This window comes from Sapajus apella, unplaced genomic scaffold (genome assembly GCF_009761245.1).
Source record: "Sapajus apella isolate SASKATOON/1434 unplaced genomic scaffold, GSC_monkey_1.0 scaffold7, whole genome shotgun sequence".
In the NCBI taxonomy this organism is placed as follows: domain Eukaryota; kingdom Metazoa; phylum Chordata; class Mammalia; order Primates; family Cebidae; genus Sapajus; species Sapajus apella.
The window spans coordinates 10,758,977-10,777,989 of NW_022436947.1; the positions used below are offsets into that span (position 1 = coordinate 10,758,977).

Genomic DNA, 19,013 nt, shown 5'->3' on the forward strand with positions numbered 1-19,013 from the left:
GTTTTTGTTTTGTTTTGTTTTGTTTGAGATAGGGTCTCACTCTGTCACCCAGGCTGGAGTGCAGTGGCATGACAATACCTCATTGTAGACTTGACTGTTTTGACCTCCTGGGCTCAAGTGATCTCCAGCCTCAACTTCCTGAGTACCTGGGACGACGGGCACATTCCACCATGCCTGGCTAGTTTAAAAATTTTTTTGTAGAGGTGGGGTCTCCCTGTGTTACCCAGGCTGATCTCAAACTCCTGGACTCAAGTGATCCTCCCACCTTGGCCTCCCAAAGTGCTAAGATTACAGGTGTGAGCCACCACACCTGGCCATATGTCCTTCTTTAAATAACAGGCTACTTCCCATTCCTTCAGCTTCAAGAGTTCAAACATTTTAGGGTCACATTTCAGCATGTCCACCTTGAAGCCAGCTACAAAAATCCCACCCCAGGCAGTGGGCCCCCAGCAAAGGGCTGTGTGTGCTAACCTAGTTTCACCACTGAACCCAGCCCCAGACCTCACAGGGCACTGCCCACCTCCCAAGTACCCACTCTGTGTTTATCGAAAATGGTATCAGCCGGCGCAGTGGCTCACGCCTGTAATCCCAGCACTTTGGGAGGCTGAGGGGGGCGGATCACAAGGTCAAGAGATTGAGACCATCCTGACCAACATGTTGAAACCCTGTCTCTACTAAAAATACAAAAAAATTAGCCGGGCACAGTGGCACGCTCCTGTGGTCCTAGCTACTCGGGAGGCTGAGGCGGAAGAATCGCTTGAACCTAGGAGGCGGAGGCTGCAGTGAGCCGAGATTGCGCCACAGCTCCCACCTGGTGACAGAGCAAGACTCCATCTCAAAAAAAAAAAAAAATTAAATAAAAAATAAAAGAAAATGGTGTCTTCTTGATTTCAGTTATTTGCCTGAAGCCACCCATTAAATCAGTAGTGGGTCAGAGAATAGAAACCAAGTCTCCTGCCTTTCAGATGTCATTTGTTTTTTGTTTGTTGGTTTGAGACAGAGCTTTGCTCTTATTGCTGAGGCTGGAATGCAATGGCATGATCTTGGTGCACTGCAGCCTCCACCTCCTGGGTTCAAGTGATTCACCTGCCTCAGCCTCCTGAGTAGCTGGGATGACAGGCATGAACCACTGTGCCCAGCTAATTTTGTATTTTTAGTGGAGATGGGGTTTCTCCATGTTTGTCAGGCTGGTCTTGAACTTCCGACCTCACGTAATCCGCGTCCCTATCCTCAGCCTCCCAAAGTGCTGGGGTTACAGGCCTGAGCTGCCATGCCCTGCCCATGTTTGTTTTGTATTGATAAACTATATACCTCCAGGGGATCTAGCAGAAATTTGAAAGTGCTTAATTTTATTGCAATAAATACTTACAAATTCTTTTTAAAGTAAAGAAGTCAGGCTCCCGCCAGGGAGAACACAATCTGCTCTGAGGGCCATTGACAGACTGACATGGGTACAAGGACTGGGTCATGGATCACTGACCCTTGATTCTGTCTCCCACTGAACATCCTAAAGGGGCTGAGCCCTCTGCTCTCACCACTGGGCTTCAGCCGGGCCTGGAAATGCTCTCGCAAAGGAAACCAGAATGCATGATGTCCTGGAGTCAGCGGTCGCAGCTCACTGCCATCAGGAGGTGTGATGGAGAAGGTTCCATTTCTGTGACACCATGGTGATACAGGTCAGGACCCAGGCGAATTAGCCCAGCCATCTGAATTAGCACCTCTCTGCTTTTCTTGCTGAGTGGCAGGTGCCTTGCAGTTGGCTTCAGATGTTTGTGAATGTGCTGTGTTTCCTAGAGCCACGTCAGTCAGGAAGAAGATGTAGGTATTCAGGAGAAAGGAGAAGAAAATCTGAATTAGAAACAGCTTGAGGATGGAGAGTATAGGGAGGGATGGTACCTTTGTCATCAGAAGAATGCCAGCCAGATTTTAGTCCCTCAGCTAATAATACTCTTTGAGAAATTGATGGGAAATGTAACTGGAAGATTTCAGCAAGATGAAAGCCACATCTCCAAGGCTGGACTCCGTGTGTTCAGATGGGAACTGGGTGCACTGTCAGAAGGGAGGGAGGGTTGTCACAGGAGGTGCACAATATGAAGAGTCACAAGGGCACCTATTATTTCTATGAGTTCTCATAGTTCCCAGGGCAGCCACAGATGGTGGGAGTTTATGTCTGTCTCTGCCTTGACAGAAGAGCTGTACACAGTTGTGGCAAGAAGAATGGCCCAAATGGGTGCTACACTCAGCAGGTTACATTTTCTGTCAGCAAGTGTTCTTGGGTGAGATGCTTCAAAAGTAGAATGCTCTGCTGGGACTTTTCTTTCCCTTAGAAAGGTTCTTTGAGTTGGGCATGGTGGCTCATGCCTGAAATCCCAGCACTTTGGGAAGCCGAGGCGGGTGAATCACCTGAGGTTAGGAATTCGAGACTAGCCTGGCCAACATGGCGAAACCCCATCTCTACTAAAAATACAAAAATTAGCCAGATGTGGTGGCGTGCGCCTGTAATCCCAGCTGCTCCAGAGGCTGAGGCAGGAGAATCGCTTAAACCTGGGAGGTGGAGATTCCAGTGAGCTGAGATTGTGCCACTGCACTCCAGCCTGGACCACAGAGTGAGACTCTGTCTTAAAAAAAAAGAGAGAGAAAGGTCTTTGTTCACACTTTCTCTGCACTGCTGCAGGTGACTTTGGTGCCCTTTCCTGCAGCCTGTGTCGGTGGCTGGGACTTTCTCGACAGCCAGCCAGGCGGTGCATGAGGCCTACAGAACCAGGGGCTGCCTCCCAGTGCTGATGGCCCTGCACTGTGCGAGCTTGGGCAAGTGGGTTCAGCTCACTTCATCTCAGGTTCCTTGTTCCTGTGTGGAGGGGTTGCTTGTTTGGAGAATTAATAATGACAGGGAATGTAAAGTGCACTTGGTTTTGCTGGAGAAAGAGCAGGCGGTTAGAAGTGAGGAGACCTAGGTAGGTGATGGGAACACTCTGATGAACTCCAAGGTCTCATCAGCACTGGTGCCCTCGTCCTGACATTGTGAGGTTCGTGGCATGATTGGAGAGGCCTCTCATGCTCTCTGGGCAGCCCCTGTAAGTCCCTCCTGCTAGCTGGGAGATCCAGCGTTTCATGAGAACCCTCCCTCAGTGACACAACCTGCCTTCCTCACTGTCAGGCTCAGGTTGTCCTGTGCCCCCACTGAGCCTGCTCATCATTGATTAATGAACTTGTAAAATGAGAAGTATTGTTTTACCAGAAGCTACATGTTTGTGTGGGTGGTAAAAATGAGAAGAGCTGGCTGAGAACTGATTCTCCTTTACATGAGTATATCCAAAGTTCAAATCTGGGCTTTGTGGTTATAAGACATGTTGAGTCAATAAAAATGAAGGAAATGCTGAGCATTTATCGCAATTCTTTTTTTTTCTTTCTTTCTTTATTTTTTTGAGACAGGGTCTTGCTCTGTCGCCCAGGCTGGAGTGCAGTGGTGCAGTCTTGGGTCACTGCAACCTCCACCTCTTGGGTTCAAGTGATTCTCATGCCTTAGCCTCCTGAGCAGCTGGGATCACAGGCGTGGGTCACCACGCCTGGCTAATTTTTGGATTTTTTGTGGAGACATGGTTTCGCCATGTTGGCCAGGTTGGTCTTGACCTCATGGCCTCAAGCGATCCATCCACCTTGGCCTCCCAAAGTGCTAGGCTTACAGACATGAGCCACTGCACCTGGCCTTTCACAATTCTTAAACCATCGACTTAGAGAAACACAGATCTGTGTCTACACACAGATCGCTTGAGAGGCCCATCGCAGAACTAGCCACTGTCATGGGTGATGTACAGACGAAACATGGAAGATCACAAACTGGTCATTCCTAATCTCTGCCATAAGTAAACATTTTTCTTTAATGTTAAAAGGTCATTCAGGGTTATTATGGAATTCTATGAGATCATAGCTACAAGGAACCTTTAACTGTGTGAATGAAAAATCTGACGAAACTGCAAAGGCACTCCTGTTTACTAAAACCGGTGTAGAGGCTGTTTCCGCCTTTCTTTCCTTTCCCTCCTCCCTTCCCTTTTCTTTTCTTTCTGTCACCTTCCCTCTCACTTTCTTCTCCCTCTCCCTCTTTCCTGCATTAGCGGTTTTTTTGTTTATTTTGCCCAGGCTGGAGTGCAGTGGCATAATCTTGGCTCACTGCAACCTCCACCTCCTGGGTTCAAGTGATTCTCCTGCCTCAGCCTCCCTAGTAGCTGGGATTACAGGCGCCTGCCACCACACCCAGCTAATTTCTGTATTTTTAGTCTAGACGGGGTTTCCCCATGTTGGCCAGGCTGGTCTCGAACTCCTGACCTCAAGTGATCCACCCACCTCCACCTCCCAAAGTGTTGGGATTACAGGCATGAGCCACCATGGGCGGCCCCGGCATTAGCAGTTTTTACACAAGCAGTGCATAGACATGAATCGTGTCTTCATGGCACTTACACACTAGCAGAGGAATCTGAGAGCAAATAAGAACACAAAGGCAGCTGTGGGGTATGATGTGCTGTGACTGAAGGGACAGACACTGAGTCTAAATAAAGCCTGGCCTGTGTTAACCCTGTGTGGCTATTCAGAAACCAGGATTCTGAATGTTCACGGCAGCTCTGTTGTTACCTATTAGAGGTAGCTGTGTAAGCATAAAGAGTTTAGTTTTGTGAAGCTATCTAGTATAGAGTCACTCTTGGAGGCTAGCGTTTTCATAGAAAGGATGGATAGATAGAAGTTTTTCTAACAAGCACAAGTGACAGTCTTTGAAAACTAATTTTTTGAAAACTAATTTTTCATGTGTACATTGTAGGATTGGAAGATAACTGTGGTTGAGTGTGATAAACTGAAACTTTTTTAAAAATGTATTTTTTTTTTTAACAAGTTAACTTAGAGCCAGATATGCTGGTTCTGTACCATTTTCAAAAGGAACTGGAAAAGAGAGAGCTCGTTTATGTGGTATTCACAGTCGCGTCTGTTCCTGAAGGAAATTCTTGGAAAGGTCCCATGAGTGTCCTCAGACTGAAAACAGGGATTGTAGTCTGCTGTTTGTGCAGGACTCAGGAGCCAGGGAGCATGTGACAGCAGGAAAGTTCCCATCCCTGCCCTGCTGGGGAGCCCTCGGTGGCAAGGTGGTGAGTTCAGGCTTAACTTCAGAGCATGGGTACTTCTGCATGGGTGCTGGAAGGGTGCTGCATGGGTGCCGGAAGCTGCTTGGCACAGTGCATGTCCTGTTTTCTCCCACTTGGAAAGAGGACTGTGGAAGTCAGGCCTCCCCGGTCCTCACCATAAAGCAAGCAACAAATGCCTTTAGTCCAGGTAACATGTCCAGCATTTAAGTTCTCCGGATCTCTCTTTGGATACCCTGGGAAAAGGTCTTGTTTCTTCTTAGGCCCTTCTTTCTTAGAGCAGCCAGGACTTTTAAACTGATAAATTTTTAAACATTTACAAATAGAGGAGAAAATTAAAGCAAAAATGTGTGAAAGCTGAAAATGATCTTTACAACTTTTCTCATTCAGAGTAGAATACTGGAGCATTGAAAGTTTGTTCATGTTTGTGATTTATCACATATTTAAATAATTTTAAAATAAAGGTCTCATTCTATGTTAAAAGTTCACGTCACCATCATTTCTATGAGGTTCTAGGTCTTTTGTGAACAAATTAAATACAGTGCTTTCTTTATAACATGAATTAAATCTAGATCCCAATGATATTTGGCACCTTCTAAATACCCAGATGGCCACTGCGTTTGCCTTGAAGTGAAGACGTGTGTGGAGTTTTAATCACATGTTTTATTTTTTCTCTTTTAAATATCGCCTTTTCAATAGTTGCTTGTTAATGAATGACTGATTGTTTACTGCAGTTTATAACCAGGAATTTGAACATTAAAAAATTCTAATCAGGGTACAGGTTGAAAGACACTTTCCCTCTCATTCTCTCTTTCCTTGTGCTAGAACAGTAAAAATAAATTGTCCTCCCTTTGGAAACATCATAGTTTGAGAAATTTTATCATTCTCTTCTTGAAAACTTAAGTTTAATAAAACAGTTCAGAGGAAACTTAATTATAGTTCTTACACTACAGAAAGCTCTTTTAAGATAAAAACCGGGGTAGGGCTACAGTAAATTTTACTTCTTGAGCATAACCGCCACTTGAAAAAAAAAGATGTACTTACAACATTATTTTTGCTTTATCTTCTCCAGTGTTTAATCACTGAACATATGTGGATTATTATTTTTTTTAACAGCAGGAACAAGGCACAAAACTTTGTTATCTACCCAGGTAAAATCATTTGAGTCCAAAGACCAGATTCCAGAACAGACCTCATTTCCCTGTTGAGGGCATGGGTTGTCAGGACAGCCTGGAGGCAGAGGGTAGTTCTGGTGTAGGCGTAGTAAGAGACATTTTAGATCAGATGTTCGCCCTCTTTTGTGTTTGTAAATCTTCATAGTAGATTATTCTCATGAAACAAGATGGACACATGACCGCAGGGAAAGAGTGCTTCAGGAACTGCTTATTCAATTCAGCAAAGAAAGAGCGGATAAAAGGGACTGAAGGTCCCAGAACCGTTGTTTCTTCTGCTGAACTTTTCCAGATAGGAGCACAGGAGTCATGGGAACAGGTGCTTCCATTGCCCCTCTATATGTTGTGCTTGATCCACACACTGCCAACACATGGGGATACACACACACACCCCTCAAAGACTACCCCTCCAGCCTTTGGTTTTCCAGAATTAGCTTTCCCAAAGTACCTTGAGCAGTGTGGGTTCGGACTGGGTTTTGGGTTTGGTGACAGCTGTCAGTGCTCCAAAGGCAGAGGACTGAACTTAGGGCAAATCTGTGGCAACAGAAAGCTCTTTTCTGTTCCATGAAAGTCGTGGATGATACTTTCAGATCCTGTCTGCAAATTGCCCAACATCGCATTGATCAAGGAAACAAATGATCTGACACTCACATAGCTAAATATAATTTATAATTTTGATGTGAGGTTGAAACATGAAAGATCATGCTTTTTAAACTGCTCTGATGACTTACACAGACAATTCATTGTAGATAATGGTGAGTGAAGCCTGCCAGCCTCTGAGCGTTTTTCACTCATTTGTTCAAACACCTGCAGTTGGGTACTAATGCACATGTTTAATTGCTCAAACTTAAATTATAAAATCCCTAAAAGGATGTTTTTATCCTAGAAAATCAGTCAGGTCTCTTGCAAAGACTGCCTGCTTTCATGAGCTGCTTATATTTTCCGGGATGCTTACCCCAGCGCCTGTTAGAAAAGGTCTGCTTTTAAACACGGGAAGTTGAGCCCTTCAGGGAAAGTGCCGATGTCTGAACCATCAGCAAAATCACTATACCCATTCCCTGGGAAGTCTAGTTTGTCAGAAACAAGTTTAATTCAGGAACTAGAGTTTATCCAGGTTCCATGAAGGCAATCAGCACTGGGCAGAGGCTGTTTGATCAGCCTAGAGAGACCTCCTTTATGCCCAAAGCTCCAGTCATTCGTCTGTGCTCCCGCCGTCTCGCAGCAGCCACAGAAAACATCGAAACTGGATGAAAATAGCTCTGCCCCTGCAACAGAGCAGGGAGCTTCTGGCTTGTGCCTTGTTATTTGTCCCTCCAGTGGTTCCTAGCTGTTGTGACGTCAAGGCTGCCATTCAGAGCAGAGAAAAAGGAAACCGTGGCCTCTCTCCGCATCAGTAGCCCGGACAAGCTGTTGTTTCCCAGGCATCCAAAGCGCTTTCTGTCTGGCAAAGCTGTGCATTCCATGCCTGGGTGACCTGGTTAAATGGAGGAAACCAAAAGCTATCCACTGAATGCTCTCCAAAACAAGCATTCCGCCCTGCGCGTCTCAAGCACAGGCTTCACTGCCTCCGAGGACTGTGAAGGGAACAGCAGCACTGCCTGCATTCGCTGCTGGCATATTCAGCTTCTGGCCAGAGTCTTAAAAAGGAGAAAATAACATCCTCAATGGCCTAGATTAATACACACTTCACCAGTGTCTTTGTGCCGCCTTTGGGGTCAGTGCTACAAAATCCTTTTTTAAAAAGGGATTTGGGATCACAAAGTTCAAAACTGCTGAGGTGCCACCTCTTCCTTCCCGTCTCACTGCTGACCCCATTCCCCAATTTCAGATTTCTGAATTCCAGAAAGGCTCTTGTATATGTGAATGTATTACTCTTGCACCATGCCTTATTGAATGTGTTTTGCACACACATGAGAAAGACTCACAAGTATAAAGCGTGGATCACAACTCCAGGGTTTTCTTAATGAAGAGTAACACCTGCTTTTCAGAGAAAGGAGCTATTTCACAGTGCCGCAGAATTCTCTTAAGGAGCAAGCCAAGATCTCTGTAGCAAACATCAGTCCTGCAAGGCCAAAAGCTCACTAATGAAGTTCTGATCACTTAGAGTGACTGCATTAGAATTGACCAACTTCAGACCAAATTTTCTGAGGACATACCTTCTGGGGTTTCTTTCTGGCATGAGAGACAACTTTATTTTATTAGATTCTTGGATTAGATTATAGTCACTAGAAAAAGCAAGGTTCCAGCCACCACACTTTGTGTTCCAGAGTTGTCTCGGTTAACTCAACACGCATTTGAGGTTTTATGTTACAAATCCCAATAAATCTTTCTCAAAATAGCCCTTCTCTGAATCTTTGATGGAAGAATATTTGCAGGAACCAAAACCATTTGATACATGCACCAGTATGTATACACATCATAGAAAGGATCGTGATACAGGGGTGCCTTTTAAGAGCGGGTTATTATACGACAGAATTCTTCCAGATCCCTGACTCTAGTCTTCTGAAAAAAGTGGAGATCTTCAGATGGAGTGAATTATGTAAAGTTAGGATTCAGACCCAGGGTTTACAGGGCTGCAGTCTAATTTTGCCTCGGCATTCAGACCTGCCCAGGGTTCGGCCTAATGCCATACAAATGCCATATCCACACTGGCATAGATACAGTGGTGGGAATGGGGTGGGGATGATGAGCATGGCTTCTTGCTGGTTGCTTTGGTCTGGGTGAGCCTGAGATCTTGAAATGAGAGAAAAACTAGGACATTACTTTCCATCGTGGGCCGAAGAATTAGTTCATTCTTCGTTGACTACTAGTTGCATATCAGTTAATCATTTTCTTCTTTTTATTTCCTATTGCCACTATTTCAGGAGGTATCTGTTATCTGAAGATAACTGATAACAGACTACTACTACAATTTTTAGAGGATTTACTTAAAACTGAATCAAATATTTTTAAAGTCACTTTAAAAAAAATCTTATTTGGATTAAGTCTTGAAAAAAATAAAACAGGAGTTGAATTTTAGTTTTATATAATAGAAATTTGGGATATGATGCACAGCATGTTATTTCTTAGAAGAAAGATTGAATGTTGATATCTAAAGCAGAATCATATGAAGAGGATGATTTTTGTACAAGCATTCAAATTTCCCCAAAGGACTCTCTTAATCTTTCAATATACAAACCATTCTGTTGAAGAGTCTACCTCTCACATAATCACTTCTGTTGACTTTCTCTTCTTCAATTGTTAACTGTTGAAACTGTCTTTCATCCTTATTTGTAAGTGACTGTATGTGACTCATGCAGATCTCCCTCCAGTATCATTTTTATCAACTGTGTGAAAATCTGCAATTTCACCTAACAAGTTAACTACATCGGATTTTCATTTTATTCTATGACATTATTCAGCCAGAAAGCAAGCAAGAATAGATGCTGATGTTAATGAGAACTAGCAATAAGTGATCATTGTATTTGTCAATATTTTCATATTTTCATAAGGAAACGTTGTTTCCTTATGCAACTTGGTAACTACAGGGATTCAAATAATGATTACTCAAGTAATGAATCCCCACTCCGTGCCAGGTACTGTGTTATATTTAAAGTACTCAGTGTGTTTTAGTGGGCTTTATCACATGTAGATTTGGAAGCCACCCCTGACACTTCGCTGAGTTCTGTAACTTTGGGTGCGCTATTCACAGAACCTAAGATTCTTGATCTTTTGTGTAGAGTAATAAAACCAACCTTGCATCTAATCCATGAGGATTAGAAACCATGTATATAAAACCCCCAAGTAATACCCTGCGCATGACCTTGATAAATAGTCCTCATTAGGGCCATCGTTTTTGTGTGGTACTTTGCATTTTATATGAGACTTTTACACTTATTTAATTCTTTACGTAAGCCCAGAAGCTAGAGAGCTTAAGTTTTACCCTCTAGACATTGCAAAGTCACAGAAAGTTTTTGAGGAATATAGCAACATGAATTTCACCTCATTTTAGAAGACCATAATTGGTGACTGTATATGCTGTACATCAGCTAATAACATTTGATAGCCATTTTCTTCATGGTATAGGCGAGAACACTAAGGCCCAAGGATGTTATGTACTTTCTTGGCATTACATGGTTTGGCTCTGGCACAGCCCAGCCTAGAACCCAACCTTCCTACTGCCTACAGTGTTTCTTCACTACCCAGTTGCTCACTGGCAAGGGAACCAATTATAAAGGCTGTCTTCCCTGTCCAAGAACAGAGAAAACGGCGCACCCTGGTGACTGGAAATGGGAGTGGAAGGGAGAGGATGAAGACAGCAGACACTGAAAGGAAGTATTGACTAGACTCGGTGGCAGAATGGCTCAGCTCGGCTCAGTGAAGAAGGGAGTCCAGAGGCCAAACTTGCAAGCCTGGTAGAACAGCTGTACAGTAAACTAAAATCAGTAGAATGATGTTGTTTTTTTTCCTTCTTGATGAATTTAAAGGAACTGCCCTATCCAGATAGAAACACATTAAGGATATAGGCAGGAGGGGCAGCGACTGCTGAAGATACAAATTTGAGATTAATGCCACAGAAGGAGAGCTGAAGCCATTGTACTACATATAACTGTGTGTGCGTGTGCTTGTGTGTGTGCGCGCGTGCGCACATGTGCACTTGCGTTAAACTGGATTTGTTGGCATATCTCCAATTCAAGCCTGGGTCACGTGATTATGTCGTAACCTACTGCCCAGTTAAAATCACAGGCTGTTACACCTTCATCAGAAGGAAGAGCGAGTTCCCTAGATCCGTGTTTGTGTGTTTGTTTTGTTGAATAGATCCTGCCGAGGCACTGAGAGACAGACTTTGCTGGGCCCTGTTTTGTAAACAAATCTGTTCACGCACGCTTTCTTCTATCATTGGATGTGTACACTGGCTCTGATTTTCCCACCCGACACGCAGAAGCTTAAGCATTTAGAAGCTTGTCTTCTTTTAGAAGTAGGCAAGCATCAAAAGAAAAATGTGCACGCGCATTTAAAGTGTGCGCATCTACCCTAAGTAAGTCTTTGGATCTTTACGATTTTAACTCTGGGCTGTGTGCAAGTATATTTCAGCCTACTACACACGGTAGACTGACAATCCCCACAAAACTATGGACTGAGCTCGGTGCAAAAGAGAAAGTCCTGAGGGAGGGGGAGGGGAGGGGAAAAAAAGAGAAAGTTATTTTAACCCCTAAAGTTCGTTGCATGGGCTATAGTGGGATTAGTCATTCCAGATGATAAAACATAATACTCGTTTTCCTAAGTAGGCGTGTTTTAGCTCTTTCTTAGATTGGAATATGAACTTAATGTATATAATACATACAGTCACTTCCTGAACTTAAAGTTTTTTGCATGTTTAATATTCCAGCCAGGTTTCAGTTTTTATGGCAGGAAGTACGTGAATGGTTATGACAGGAGTAAATAACATTTGATTTTATGATTACAGCACAGGAAGTAACATTTCACACCAAATAAATCTTTGGGGGAAAAGTGTTGGCTCATAAATTTAACGTACATAAGTTTTCCAGAATCTTGCATACAATCACCTTTGCTCTCTTAAATAGAACTAAATACCTGGCTGGTCTCCTTTTTTCTTTTCTTAACTTTTTTTTGGTCAACAAATGTCTTTGTTTTAGAAAGAGGCACTAAGTGTTTTGATGTGACCCAACACGACATAAAACCATTAAAAGATTTTAAGCAAAAATAATAAGGCCCAGAGAGTACAGTTTGTCACAGGTCAGTCTTGGACTTGAACTCAGGACTTTTGATTACTTGTCTGAAATTCATCATTACCATGTCATACTAGCTGCTATAATAGACTGATGCCCACAGGGCTCAGGGTCAGGACTATCAGTTTTGCAAAATGTGTGGATAGTTGCTTAGAGCTATTGACTGGCTACATACAGATTGACTGCAGAGAAATCTCATAGTCTACATGTTAGTTATTCATTACTGCATGACAAATTATCCCCCAAATACTCAGCAGCTTAAAACAATAAACATTTATTAATTCAAAAAAAAAAAAAATAAGGCCAAACTTTAGTGTAGAGTAAACAGCATGAAAGGCTTGAAAACGAATAAAAACTTACTTTTTCCTTCAAGAGTAAATAGGCTAGGCCTGGTAGTTCACACCCGTGAACCTGTGGACCAGTGCTGTGGGAGGCTGAAGTGAAAGGATTGCTTGAATCCAGGAGTTCAAGACCAGCCTGGGCAACATAGCAAGACCCCTTCTCTACAAAAAAAAATACCAAAAAATTGTAGCCAGATATGGTGGCACATAGCTGTAGTCCCAACTACTCAGGAAGCTGGGGCAGGAGGATCACTTGAGCCCATGAGTTTGAGGCTGGAGTGAGCTATGATCATGCCACTGCACTCCAGCCTGGGCAACAGAGTGAGACTCTGTCTTAAATGACCAAATCATTTTTCATATTAAAGCCGGAAGCCTCCAAACTGCCTCTGAGGCAGGCTCCTTCCAGTGACTCCCGCAGCCATGATCTGCAGGCACTTGGGAGGAGCAGCCTGTGGACATCAAAGAGGCTGTTCTTGTGAACAAGTTTATAGATTAAAGCAAAGAATCGGATAGAACCTCAGTTACATTCATCATAAGCAGAACTTTAATAGAGGCTTTGTTTTTCCTTGAATAAAAAAGCAAATCACAGGAAGGAAATATTTAGAAAATACTTCTTTCTTCATCCTTTTCATCTTAAAGCTTGAAGATGTTGTAATGAGAAAAATACTGTAAGTGACATTGATTTCTGAAGGTTAATATTACACACACATGAATTATGTGAACAAATGGATGGATGCCTGACAGTAAAATGTAGAGCTTCATGCAGATGCATTCATAACCACCTGTGGCTGTGACACAGTGGTGCATCATTGGGCTGGGAGTTAAAGGATGAAGATTCAGGCTTCAGCTCTGTGTCTCGGAACCCCACTGAACCACCCCGACTGAAAACAGGATCTCTGAATCCCTTCTACCTCTAAAACTCAGAACCACACATTGTGTGCAAATAAGTAACTTGCAAGTTACATGAAACTGTTTTCAGAGGATCAACAGAGTTACCACTGCTGAGCTGCCCTGAATCTTCATTAAATTTTTACAGAGAATATATCTGCATGTGACATGATTAAAAATCTGACTTGTGTTTTTATAGTCTTTGTAGGTTTTAAGGTAGCTTCCTACGTGCTGTTTTCCTTGCTGCGCAGCCAACCTGGGTGTTACTGGCAGACATGCTGAGGGCAGGCTCTGCAGTATGGAGTCAAGGTCAAGCTTCCTGGCTCTGAATCCTGGCTCCACCACCTACTGATTGTGTAACCTGGGTGCATCCTTAAGCTCCCAGGGCCTCAGTTTCCTTATCTGTAGGAAGAGGATAAAAATAGAACTTACCTCCAGGGCTGCTGTGAAGATTAAGCGAATGGACAATGGGCAGCTCTTGGCAGCTTCGGAGCTGGCCCTGCATGTCAGTGTTCTGTTCTTACTGATGATTAAACTGGCTTAGAGAGGTTGGGTGATATGCACCACAGCAAATCAGCAAAAAGATGAACCGGAACTTGAACACCACCTTAGGACTTCCCAGTGGCTGGTGCCCTTCTGTGGCGGGACCACTCTCTCCCCTGCCTATCAAAGTGCCATGAAAGAGTGCACTCCGTTTCATTGTTTAAAAGATAACTGAGTAAATGTTAAACATGAAGGACATTTGTCACGGGTTTTCCTTTGTTTGGAGAGGGTGGACTCTATAACACTTGAATGGTGTCCACAGCCTAGCGAGGAGCTGGCCAGCCTCCATGGTTTAATCACATTCTCAATATCCAGCCTTAGCAACAGCTCCCTTTAGAAACTCCTGTTAATTTGGCGACCTAAAGGATAGCAGCTTTTTTGCAACTGCTGCATCTGTTAGATTCATGCTCTCTCTGCCCCCCCAGCCCCGGCTGCTATTTCATGATCTTTTTGTTGTTTAGCTCTGCTTTTCCTCTTTTTAAAACTTCTGCATTGGCTGCCCAGGACTTAAGGGGAACTTTTCTGAAATGCCCTCTGAAATAGGAACAAATTGCACAGAAACACTGAGAGCTGTGAACTTATGTGTATACCTGGCATAGTGGGAGAGGGAAGCTCCCTTCTAAGTAAGAGAGAAGAGACGATACTCTAATCATTGAGTAGTGGTCAGGCCTGTAATCAAAGCTTATTCTTTTGCTGAGATCAGTATCAATGGGATTTTTAAAAATTGTAGATACTTAAAATTCTCTCCATGTAAAGGGTTTCTGTTTCTTTGACCCTATCAAAGAATACTCCTTTTTTTCTAATGAGGAGGCTCATAAGGTCTCGTGGGCAGGGACTAAGGAGATGATTATTATGTAGTGTAGTTGCTGTAAAATAAAAATTTACTTCCAATTATAGGTGCTTTTTTTTTTTTTACTCACCCCCAATTTGGGCTGGGCATGGTGGCTCATGCCTATAACCCCAGCGCTTTAGATCAAAGTGGGAGAATCGCTAGAGGCCAGGAGTTAGAGACCACCCTGGGCAACGCAGCAAGGTGCTGTCTCTACAAAAAAAAAAAAAAAAAAAATTTAGCTGGGCATGGTGGTGCTGACTTGTAGTTTAAGCTACCCTGGAGGCTGAGATGAAATGAAGTGAGACCCTATCTCTAAAATAAATAAATGAAATATATCAGGCAAATGATTTCCATATTTTTCTTGTTAAAATATCAGTTTGGTAAAGATTATAAAAGCGTATCACATCCCAGGAAGTCAAGGCTTCCATGAGCCAGGATTGCACCATTGCACTCCAGCCTGGGCAATAGGAGTGTCTCAGAAAAAAAAAAAAAAAAATCACATTAGTGAAAATTCCCTTCCAGAGTATAAATTGCAGATTATGTTTATATATATATATATATATATTTAATATTTATCTCAAGTGTCCAAAAATGTGAAATAAAAGAGTTGGGATCTAAGTGGCAAAGTGCTGCCATGTTACAGGTTAAGGGCTTCTGTGTATTGTGTGATAAATACAGGTCTGGATTTGGGTGATTTGTTTTATCCTTCAGTGCCCATTAAGTAGAAGCTTGTATTTTCCTCCTTCCCCCTTCAAAAGCCCCCCTCCCCACCATGCAGGCACATGGAGGCCTCAAATTGGAAGCACAGTCACAGCCTGAAGCTGAAGGACAGGCTCTGAAAAATCTGTTCTTTCCGCAAAACGTCTACTGATTTCAGAAAGTGAGCTTTGTCACCATTGATACTCTGTAAGGTGGGATAAAAGCAATTTTTCTTACTCACTTTGCCCAGTTGTCAAGAAATGCTGCTCTTTCTGACATAAATTAACAGGTTTGGCTATAGCCGAGAGAAATACAAACTGTCACATTTTAGCCTTAGTGGTCGGTTTTCAAAGAATGCCGAGTGTGAACACGGTGTCGGCTGCTCTGTTAATGTGGCTGGGTCTCATAAATAGGTATTTTTCTGTCCCCGTCATGGACAAATCTGAAGAAGTTTTTTCATCTCATAAGCTCAGGGGATGGCATTCAGAGGCTGATTTTCGGCATCTTAGTGCCTTGTCGGGAAGATGAATTCCGTATTTGAAATTTGGGGACAAACAAAAATAACTCTTTCTCTTTCCTTGAAGGGTTAATGCTCCAACCAGCCTCAGATTGGTTCACTTGAATCTTAAAATTACTTTTCTGGTCACGCGCACCGAAGGTCTAAGCATTTGTGAAATGTCTTTTTTTGTTGTGTTTTTTTTTTTCCCCTCTTGATGCTGTTCTCTTTGGGCTCTCTTAATTACACAGGGGTTGAGAAACCAAATTAAAATTAGGCGTGTCTGGTCAACAGCGATCACGTTGCATGCTTTTAGCTGTGCTTGTTGAAGTTGCTTCTCCTCCCTGAGTGGCTTTCTTCCCCACTTTTTTTTTTAAAAGGAAATATCATAAGCTCTTTCAGAAATACTCACAGGAAGTGAGTGTCCGTATGCTGGTTACTCACCAGCAACTGAGTGTTGGCAGGTGGAGAATGCTACTGCAGCCCGCCCAGACGGATCTGCAGACTGGCCCCATCGCAGAGGATTAGACGCAGGGTGCATGGATCATAGGGTTTTTGTATACAGAGGGGAGTTTTAAGAGGAAATTGGTCACTGCATGTCATCTCGAGGGGTGGTGATTCAGGGAGCAGGGCTGGGGGTCAGAAGGCACGTGGCTGCCATCTCGGAGGTTCCTGCTCACTTTCCAGAGGGCGGGCTGGCTTCTAAAAATCAACGCTCCCTCCACCCCCAAACAGCGATTCTTTTGCAGTGAATCACTTCCAGAAATGAATAGCCACAGTTTTTTGGAATGAACATTGTGAAATCCCTCCTTTACAATGGCAGGTTTTCAGTTGGTGGTTTTATCAGAATTTCTCAAGATCAAAACGAAACCTTCTCTTTAAAAAGGAAAGAAAGTACTGTCGATACAGAAAGCAAAAGTATTTCCAGTCTCCTACTGAACTGTCACAGCAGACCTCTGTATCTCTATTTAGAGATGTATGTCCATATATTTGCCGGAATTCGTGAGTTCTTGGAAGTATGGATTCATTGCCAGGAGCTGGTGATTTCCTATGCAAAGGTCGCTAACTACAAGAACGGTTACACTCGGTGAGTAGGTGGTAGTTTCTGAAGGTTATTGGTAACCCAGTGTTGGTCGTCTTGAGTCATGGATTTAAAGGATGGCTAGCAAGCTCTTAAACACTTCTGCTTTATATGATACAGAGCATGGAACTGCAGGACTCACAGACAGCTGTGAAGGGTTTTTAAGAATATGAATTCTTCAAATAATCAGTGAATCTTCTGAATATACTAGACCTTTGGAGGAGGAAAGGGTGTTTTACAGAAGGAAGTGGTTTGTGGGGCTTTTAAAGGTACAGCTACTATATTTTCTGTATTTATTTTCAGCATCATTCAGGTCCTCCTGTATGAAAGAAATAAATGGTCTCAACAGAGAAAAAGTTATGCTGACTCTTTAAATGAAGAAACTTGATCCTCATGTTACTCTTAAGTGGACTTTTTTCTTCCTAAATATTCATAAGGGAAACTATCCCGTGAAGGCAGCTAACTTTCTGTCGATCTCCACGTGGCTCTCTCAAAGCCCGGTGGGGTCTCCATGCATTATTGGCAGCACTGTTATCCAGGGGCCCAGACAGGGAATAGGGTTACTGGAAACAGGGAGTGGAGCTCAAGGAACTGTTCTCTGTCCGGAGTGGATAAGATGTTTGACCTACTGACTCATTTCATAGGAATTAGGAAAACAACCTAGTGTGGTTTTTATTGTTAGTCCTGGAGGATTCCAAAATCTGTGTGTCTGCTAAATAAGATGAGCTGGCGGAGGGAGCGCTGGCATTTGGCGTTTCTACTTGCCTCTTCTCCTGATGGAATCCAATCCTCTGCTTCCAGGACGAGTCCAGCCTGCGCTTGGGGATCCTTCGTACGACCGTTCAGTGGTGAGTAGGTATGACAGCATTTTCTGATTTCACTGTTTCTTGCTTCTAAATGCCTACATGGTGCTTCGTCTAGGGCAATGCTTTGAAGAGCATTTCCCCCAGTTCGTTTCTAATGCATTGCATATTTACCTATAGAAGATACTGTGGATGTGCTAATGATTCTAAAAGACAACACATAGACAACAACGAAAGTTAAGAATTAAGATGTATACTCATAGATTTCTGCAGCATACTGACATAAAGGCAGTTTTGGTTTTGACGTATGTACACTAAAATGGTCTTTGTAATGCTATTTAAACACAAGTGTACAAGGTACCAGTATATTCTGGAAAAAATAATATAATTACCAACAGTTAATGAAAGGCATGTGCTTTGAGCTACTAACAAAATGTAGAGAAACTTGTGATTCGTGATGTTTTGGTTTTCAACCAATGTTATCAGATAAGCTAAAAGTATCAGAAGAGGACAAAGAAAGGACGCTGCAAGTGGATGAAAGCAGAAGCTGAGAAAAGATAGCTTTGGTGTTTAAAGTGTTAGATTATGGCCTCTGTGTAATGTCATCTATGCCGGACTTCCCCCCATCACACCCTCAAATTATGATCTTAATTATTCAAGAGATGTTTGGCGTGTTGGTGGTATAGTGGTGAGCATAGCTGCCTTCCAGAAGATGCTGGGTGTATAATTACTATCGCATTTCTCATTCCCTTGGGAGGTAGCTTAGTAGAAGGCTGAGTCAGGCATGCTGGTGCTGTTTATTCAGTGTGCTGTCCTGTGTCCGAATGCCCGCGAGTTAGTGTTGTTAACCTCTCCAGGGTGCTAGACCCCTTTCAGATTCTGATGGAAGCCATGAACCCTTTTCCCACGCCTGTATGCAAACATTCGCCTGCCCTTTTACAGACCCAGAGGCACATATCCACGTACCCACCATTAAGAACGCTGCCCTGGACTGACCCCTCATGACGACTCTACTGTTCTTAAGCTTCCCAGGAAACACTGTTATTAAGAAGGAGGAGGCATCCAGGTCAAAAAGAAGTCATTGTGGTTGCTAGGTGGGGGTGCAGAGCCAAAGACAAAGGGTGGAGAAAATACATGACTAATACTAAATAAATAAAGAGCATGGTTAATACCAGAGCCTGCAGACAGATAGCCCAGGGTCCCTCAACATGAACCGTGTGTATCTGTAAAGTACGTTGTGAATTCAGGTAGAGAGCTGAAGACTCAACATGAAGGAGTTGGGAAGAGTTTTCATACATATATT

General features: G+C 43.2%; 1 long non-coding RNA gene across 1 annotated transcript in view; it reads left to right on the forward strand.

The window, feature by feature from the left end:
- The window catches only part of LOC116549938, a 200,493-nt gene extending 181,735 nt beyond the window's left edge, over positions 1-18,758 (forward strand). Inside the window, exon 6 of the long non-coding RNA XR_004268163.1 lies at positions 17,709-18,758. This is a non-coding gene — a long non-coding RNA (uncharacterized LOC116549938). The remainder of the gene's footprint in view (positions 1-17,708) is intronic.
- The last annotated feature ends 255 nt before the right edge of the window (positions 18,759-19,013 follow it).